We start from the raw sequence: 8,241 nt of genomic DNA, 5'->3' as shown, positions 1-8,241 counted from the left end.
TAGCTAGCTTGAATTTGTAGCTAGCTTGAATTTCTAGCTAGCTAAAAACATCTAAAATAAGAACTTCTCATGAAGATTTTCTCATTTTACTGTGTCACGGTTTGTTGCTGCTGCCGTATGAAGACCCAGCATGGTTTCCCCATCCGGTCCGGTCCGGTCCGTCACTCAGCTGCTCAGATTGGAATGTTTATGGATCCAGCCGCTTCCTCCCGGCTCCCGTACCGGCAGACAGGCGTCCAGGACGTGTCCCGTCAAGACGAGCCGCGGCTCCTCCATCACTCACAGGAAAGGTTCGTCTGAGCCGCTGACTGGACCGAGAGTTTTCCTGCGATTGTGCAGAAACTCTGAAATGCGTGTTTTGTCCTGCGTGGAGCTGCAGAGAAAACACAGATTATCTCTGTTATCTCCACTAAAACAGGAAAAACTTCAAAATAAACAACACGCACCTGAACAGCCGAGAACCAGGAAGATCCAAAACATCATCTCGGAAATTTTCAGGAGTTGAAAATTTACTAGAAAAAAAAAATCTGTTTTTTTACTAACCTCAGAAAATTTCTAGAAAAAAAAAAGGAAATTTCTGAGTTTAAAAAGTTGAAAAATTTTGACTTTTCCATATATCTTTGAAACCTTCTGGGATTAATCCCAAAATAATTTCTAGCAATTATTTTACTTTTGTAGCTCGGAAATGTCATCCTTTTTTCTAAAAACAATTATAAGATTAATCTCAAAATTTACAAAGTTTTTCTAGCAAATTTTCAACTTTTCAAGCTCAGAAATTTCCTTGTTTTTTTCTAGAATTATTTTTTTTTTTGCTGCAAATTTATTCCGTAAAAACAGACTTTCGGTTTGGTCATTTCTTTCCCTTTAAATTACAATCAACTGCAAACATCTAACTTTTATTAATGACTGATATTTTCTCACTTCAGACCCTCCGTAAACGCTTTTTAAGCGCTGTCCAGTAAATCATCATGCGAGATTAAAGAGTAAAATCACTGCCATTGTGTATTTTAACAGGAAGCAAACAGAAACCTGCAGCCTGCTGAGGGTTGGATCCTCAGGAAACGGATCCTGAGGTCTGATAGACGAACATCCTGTCCGCTGTTGGAGCTCCAGGGAAAATGAGCGATGGTCCGAAGTATCCCATTAACAATGAACCCCGAAAGCAGAAAACTGGGATCAAAGAGGAAAATGACGCAAAGTAACCTTAATGTTTGCATAATTTTAAAGATAAATATTCATTTCTGTAACTATTTCTGTAAAATTTAAGCAACAAGCAGAGAAAACGTTTTTTTTAGCTTTTCCAAATATTGAAAAAGAAAATTTGATGTGAAAAATCAAATCAATCAAATGTATTTTTAAAGCTCCTTCTGAACAGCAACCGTTAGCTTGGTTAGCACAGTTTTAGCTAGCGGCTAACACGGCCAAATGCCAAACAGTTTAAAAAGTTTGCATTTGGGTTTCTAGAGACGCCGTTTCGGCCCAAATCTGAGAATCTGTTCTAAAAATGATCAGCGACCAGTTTCAGATGTCCTAGTCAAAGCAGGGAGAGTGAAAAAAGCAGAGGTCCAACAGCACAGCCCTGCGGTACACCCCAGTAACATTTGCTCTGCAGAAACGTTCACCGTGTTTCATTTGGCATATTTTGTCCCGTTGGAACCACAAATTCAGTATTTTGAATATTTTAACTGGGATTTTCTGTAATTTCCCCACAAAATGCAAGTGAAGAATTAAAGTGAAGTGGAAGGAAAATGATGCATGAAGATGATCTAAGCTGCAGAAATGACCAACACCAGACAGTCTTCATGTCCTCCTCAGACTTTATTTAGCTTTTTTTCCCCTGATTTTTATCGCTTTCGTCATCAAGTAGCACAGATTGTCCTCAGCCTGTTGCGGCCGCAGTCGTCCTCTTCGCGTTTCATCGCTCAGATAAGACCTCTGTGTAAACAGTCGGAGGCTGTTTACTGAAATCCGCGGCGCCTCTTCGCTCATACTTGAGCGTAATTGAGGAAGCGATACTGAATTCGGCTCTGCCTCGGTGTGGGAGCGCCGCCGGGCTTCTGCGTCAGACAGCAGGGAGGGAAAGGAGGGAAGGTTTTATTGCTGCGCTCAAACCTCAAAGGAGAAGAAAGGAGACCTAAACATCCATTTATATTCATGCACTGAGCAACGAGGACGAGACGAGCGCGCCGAGCGGAGGAGGCGTTTCAAGATGTTCAGGCCAAATGCTGATTAACTCAACCAGACGCACTGAAAAATACTTAATTCATCCCAAAAAAAGAAGATAAATGTTGACGTATCTTCAAATCCATTGTTGCTGCTGGCGACGCTGCACACAGGAAGAAGCTCCAATAGCAGTCAGTCTCGCAACTAATCCGGAAAGGCCTCTGACTGAAGGCTGGTGTTGTGTGAGCCTCATGCTAACATGCTAGCAGCTCATCTTCCAGGCAGCAGAGAGGATACTCCACTATTTGTTTTTACTCTTTAAATCTGTCAGTGCGTCCGGTTAGAGGGATGCTGGAGTAGGGGATACGACCCCAGCTCATTGTGAACCAGGGTCCTTCTCTCTTCCAGGGAGCTTCCTTTCCAACTCCTCTGGGATTTGGGGTTAAAGTTCAGCTATTAATTGAGCTAATTAGCTGCTGCCAGTTGTAAAAGCAACACCTTGTTACCACGGTTACGCATCATACCAACTGTTAAAAGCGGCAAAAGGAAAAATCAGAGCTAAAACACCAGAGCTGCTCCGACATGCCGCCGTCGTGAGTGGATGATATCCCACTGAAACATGTCCAGCTCTGCTAATCCGCTTCATTTGCTTTTGCTGCTTGATGGTAGAAGAGATGTTGGAGTAGGGGATGTGATCCTCTTCCTCTCTCTGCCTCCTTTCCAACTCCTGGGTAAGTGCTACTCAGGCTTTGGGTGTTTTTATCCACTGATGATTGTTGCACACAGGAGGAAATCACCTGAAAAGCAAACAGAATTAGACCAAATTCATCCTAAATACCAGAATCAGAGCCGTAATTCATGATGAGGAGCTTCTTCCCCGTCAGGCTGGAGTTCGGGAGCGAGCCGCCGAATCTGGCTCAGCGTGACGCAGGACTCTCTTCTTCTGGTGCATGAATGACTCATCAAAACAATGACTGACTCAACATGACCGCCAGCTCCCTTCAAGTGACACTTCACTCYCTGCTTTCATGATGTCGCATYATGAAAAGCAGGGAGAGAAACGGCCAGCCCACGCAGCTCGACGCTCTCAGGAACTGTTCCAGGGACGGACCTCCAGGTGTTTATGGAGGAAACCACAACGTTGCAGAATCAGGCGGGAAAATGTTCCTGTGATTCTGCTGCAGCAGAGAAGCAGAGCGGCGGAGATCAGAGACTTTCTGAGCCGGCAGAAAAGTTTACCATCGATGGAAGTTTCTAGGATTCACACGAACAGTAACACGTTGGTGTTATTCAGCCGGTCATAAGAGAAACAAGCGGGACGTTTTCCTTCTTCACMGAGTTATAAACATTTAGTTACCAAACCAAATAACCTAAATATTTAGCTACAAACTACAAAACTTTGTCAACAAACTAAACAAACATTTAGTTAGCAAGATAGATAAGCTAAATATATTGTTTCTGAACTCAAGCTTTAGCGTAAATAGCTTGGAAGCTAAATGTTTAGAGCTAAATAACTTCTGAACTAAATATTTAGCTAACCAACTAGTCAAACAAAATATTTAACTAGCAAGCTTAAAAAGTTAAATATTTAGTCTGAAAACTAAATATTTAGCTGTAAACTATTTAGTTGGCAAACTAAGACCTGTTATTAGTTAGTTAGCTCATGTTTAGCTAATATTAGTAGTGAAATTAAAATTTATTATTGATTAATATTAGTTAAATATTTAACTTGACTTAGTAAGCTAGCTTATTAAGCTAGCCATTTAGTTAGCATGCTTAGTTAGCTTAAATTATTTGTTTGCTAACTAAATATTTAGCTAAATGTTTTTAAAGGTGAATTTTTAGGTCTGAGAAAAAATAAGTTTGCTAAATAAATATGTTATTATCAAGCTAAATATAGAATTACTAATCAATCATATATTTAGTTTGAAAATGTGATCCCCACTTTTTCCTCTTACGACAGCCCAAATTATTACTGTTATTTTTTATAGTGTAGCTTCACTCATGGCGGCCATCTTGGTTTTTGGCTGAATTCGCTGCGATGTCTGTAGCTGCAGGACGTCCATGTTTTAACGCCGCAGTCAGCAGTTTGAGCGTCTGCATGAACAGGTGCATCCAGCAGAAACGGGACCAGAAAAGGGAAGTCCTGAAATATTCTCTCCGTCCAAAAGGGAAACTCGGCAGCAAGCGGAGGAAGTCATAACTCCGGCGGCTCGGTTACAACCCGTCCTAGTTAAAGCACCGAGTTTGGCTCCGCTGGATGAAACCTGGAAGTATTGAGATCAGCTTACATCAAAACAATCAGAGTGAGTTGGTCCGAGAAAACGGGTCGTTTCCATGGAAACCAGCAGCTGTAAAGCCCCATGACTCGCTGCGACTCCTTTCCGTCGGAATCGGCCCTGTGAGCTGTTTTATACTCCCAATAATAATAATCACCGATTATTTTAACAGCTAATTACAGTTTATTATACGTTAATAACCACCCAGTGGAAGAGGTCCTGGCCCCCCCACAGAGGCTAATCAATACCTACAGGTTTCTTATCTCAGCCAATCGGCTCCAGAGACAATAAACGACGCTCTTGGCACATTTAATCTCAAATACTCTTATGTACTTTTTGTTTTTTGCAGGACTTTTTCTGTCAGGCTAAAGTTTTGGTCACACGCAGAAGATGCTACTGCTAAGTATCTGCTAGCTACTGGCATTAAATGCTCATTTAATGCCAGCTGGCTGGGCAACGTTTATGCATATTCTGTGAAGATCTTGGTCTTAAATTCCATTTATAATGGTCTTAAAATGTCTTTAAAAGGTCTTAAATTAATGTATCTAAACTAAGACCTGAAAATATCTTAAATTTTTAAAATTTATTTCATTCTGTGACTTGAGACAGTTGAGGCTACTGCTAACTATCTTCAAGCTAGCTAGCTTTTTGTGTTTATAATGGTTAACTGCTAATTTCTGTGAAGATCTGGGTCTTAAATTTCATTTATGATGGTCCCAATAGTCTTAAAAGGTCTTAAATTTAAATATGTGTTGTAAAAGCTTAGAATATAAACACAAATACTTTGTATTGTTCAAAACATTTTCCATTGTAAGAAAATTGTTGGTAATAATTTTCCCCAATTAAAAACAAGTTTAATAAACGAACCTGYACGATTCTTAAATCAGTCCAGGGGCCACAAACGGCCCCCGGGCCGCGCTTTGGACACCCCCTGCCGTGTAGTTTATTCACTCTGAGATGAACTTTGACCCCTCAGAGTGAGAGCTGTGCTGGGTGAGGTTCGCTTTACGAATAATCAGTCCTGACCCAAAGTGACCGGAGCGAAAAGCAGGACAGAACAATAGCAAACGAAACTGTGTGTAGCTGAAGTTCCTGTTTTCTGCCTGAGTGAGGGAGCGCGTGCGTGAGGCCGGGGCGCGAGCGCGTGAGGCGGCCCGCCGGGCCGCCAGCGCGCCTCGCGTTGGGAAACCGGGTTCGGGGAGGGCCGAAGACCCAATCTCTGGAGAATGCAGGAAACCGAAGAGGAAAGGAAGGAAACGGACGCAGATTTTTCTGTGGGATTGCAAAAGGTTCACCAGACTCGTGTTTTTACTTCCAAGACAGAGAAAACAAAAAGAAACCCGCTTTGTTCGTGTTCATGCACCCTAAAACGAAAAAAGGGAAGGTGAAGAGAAGACTGGCGGAGGTCATGGGAGGTCATGGGTGGAGTAGAAGAAATCAGCAGTAAATAAGTTATGAGTTTTACGTAATTAAACTTCATGGCAGAAAGAACTGAGGTCAAGAAATGGAGGAAACAAACAGCTGGGAGGAAAACGTTCATGTTTCCAGTGTCTGACGGGCTGAATAATTCATAAATGAACCGATTAGAGCATTAAAAACAAGCGGCTCTTATCGCCGCTGCCACCTTCATGCTCTCAGCTCTCGTCACGCATTAAGCCGTTCAGGCTGCCGGGTTAATTCCCCCAGAATCAGCCGGAACCTGTGAATCGGCGCCCAGGTTTCTCCCCGTTCCATCGGCGAGTCGAGCCAAAGCTGTGGAGGCGTCAGCAGGCCGACCTCACGCTCCCCGGAGCCTCGACTTGGACGGCTGCTGGGTGTGATCGAGTCCGGCCTGAAAAAATACTCTCAAATAAAGACGCGGAGCAGCTTCAGCAGGACTGAGACGCTTTAAACTCGTTTCGTTGCATGTTGAGAGTCTCCAGACGAGCAGAAAGTTTCATTTAGTTTCTGCTGGTTCTGTGGACCTTCGGGATCCGTTTGGGATCCGTTTAAAGCTGGTCAGTTTTCTCTATTCCCTGTTGTTTGAATTATTGCTTCACAGTATTTGCTCCTAAACTGCCAAACCAATGTTTTTAATAAGCCATTTTTAAGCCACTTTTCAAACTCCAAAAAATGTCCACATTTTTTGACGTTTGCAGCTCAGACATTTTCAAGGTTTCTCTATAAAATTTCTAGCAAAAATTTCTAAAAAGATGTAATTTAAAGCATTCAGAGTTTTTCTGTAGCACATTTTTGACTTTTTAAACCCTGAAGTTTCTTTATTAAGCAAATTTCTGAGATTAATCTAAAAATTTCTGTGTTTTTCTAGAAATGTTCAGAAATGTCTCTCAAAATTTCGCTCACTTTTTTCCGAGCAAATTTTCTACTTTTAAATCTCAGAAATGTCCAAGTTTTCTTTCTAGAAAATTTCTTAGGTAAATCTAAAAATGTCCTTGTTTTTGTCGTAAATTTGTGACTGTCTGAGCTCAGAAATGTTGTTTTTCTGAGACCAATCTTTAAATTTTTGCGTTTATTGGTGAAAATGTTGTCCTCCTCCTCTTCTGTCAACAGCGACTCTAACTGTTCCCCTCCTCGCCTGTGGGGGCGCTGCACCACGAATCACTGAAGGAGACGACACTAAAACCTCTGAAAAATAAACTTCCTTCACAAAATGTGAATAAAAACGAAGTGGCGTCAGATTTCTCTTCTGTTTTTGGCGACCAATTTCTCTCGCTAGCGCTCGGCTAGCTCGTTTCCAGTCGTTACTTCAGTAAACCTGCAAAAACATTTTCCAGTTTCACAGATTAAGAACCATTTAATGCACTTTTTCTTATTTTCTCATGCTTTCAATGTGGATTTCAGTTAAAGCAAAATATGGTTTCCGTGTCCAAGGACTTAATCTCTCACCAGAGACTTTGTCTCTTCATCACAGTGCAGCAGGTCCAGCTTCCCCTGTGAAATCAAGTCCAGATGTTGGAGCACGAAACTCAACAGAAAGCAGCGGAGAAACGCTTTTCTTTATAGGAAATACCAGGCAACAAACTGCAGACAAAAGCTGATTAAAGAGACTTTTTGATGTGTTTTTTTATTTATTTATTTATTTCGCTTTAACTGCTCTGACAGAAAAATAGGAAGAAAAAAAGAAAATCAGTGAAACGGGGAAGAACCGGCATTTAGAAGCGGGAATCACAGCGAAGCAGTTTCTAAAAATGTCTGAAACGAGCCGTCGGCACCAGAAACGGTGGCGGCCATGTTGACTCTCCGTGGCGGGTTGCCACGGCAACCGCTGGCCCGCTCACACGTGCTCGGTGCTCCGGTACCCGGTCCGGCCGCTTCCTCTGAGGCCGCGCAGCAGAAAGGCGCAGAGGTCAGGAAACCACACAGCTGGCTGTGGAAAGGATTTAAAGTTTAGATTTAACTGGTTTTCCTCCGACTGGATGTTAAATTAAATCAAAAGCAAAAATGTTTTCAGAAAACGGTGAAGTTGTTACGATCAGCAGACTTTAAACAAACCAAGATGCGTAAAAACTCTATATCTTAATTTTTCGCCATTGTTTTGTTTGTTTTTAACCAGAGCAATGCATGATGGGCCGATGAAGGTAACAGTGGACCAGAGTCTGTAAACAAAACACAAGAAGTCAAGGCTGCAGGGTTTTACGAAAACGTCTTGATTGAGACAAACTCATGCATCAGTAAACACGAGAAATCAGTTGAAACAAGCTAGCATGACCAGCTTGTGACCTATTGTTTACTGTGTTAGCTAAAGCTACCACCATTAGCTAGAGCTACCACCATTAGCTAGAGCTACTACTATTAGCTA

General features: G+C 42.0%; 1 long non-coding RNA gene across 1 annotated transcript; it reads right to left on the bottom strand.

Annotated features, from left to right (window-relative positions):
- Nucleotides 1-19: 19 nt before the first annotated feature.
- LOC103461877 (uncharacterized) lies at nucleotides 20-701 on the bottom strand. The gene is made up of 2 exons (XR_533227.2): nucleotides 447-701; nucleotides 20-373 (listed from the first exon to the last, which is right to left on the bottom strand). It is a non-coding gene; the product is annotated as an uncharacterized LOC103461877 (long non-coding RNA).
- Nucleotides 702-8,241: the final 7,540 nt, after the last annotated feature.

Source organism: Poecilia reticulata, linkage group LG2, assembly GCF_000633615.1.
Source record: "Poecilia reticulata strain Guanapo linkage group LG2, Guppy_female_1.0+MT, whole genome shotgun sequence".
NCBI classification, from domain to species: Eukaryota; Metazoa; Chordata; class Actinopteri; order Cyprinodontiformes; family Poeciliidae; genus Poecilia; species Poecilia reticulata.
Note: the sequence above shows the minus strand (reverse complement) of the source record. Positions and strands in the feature narration are given on the sequence as shown.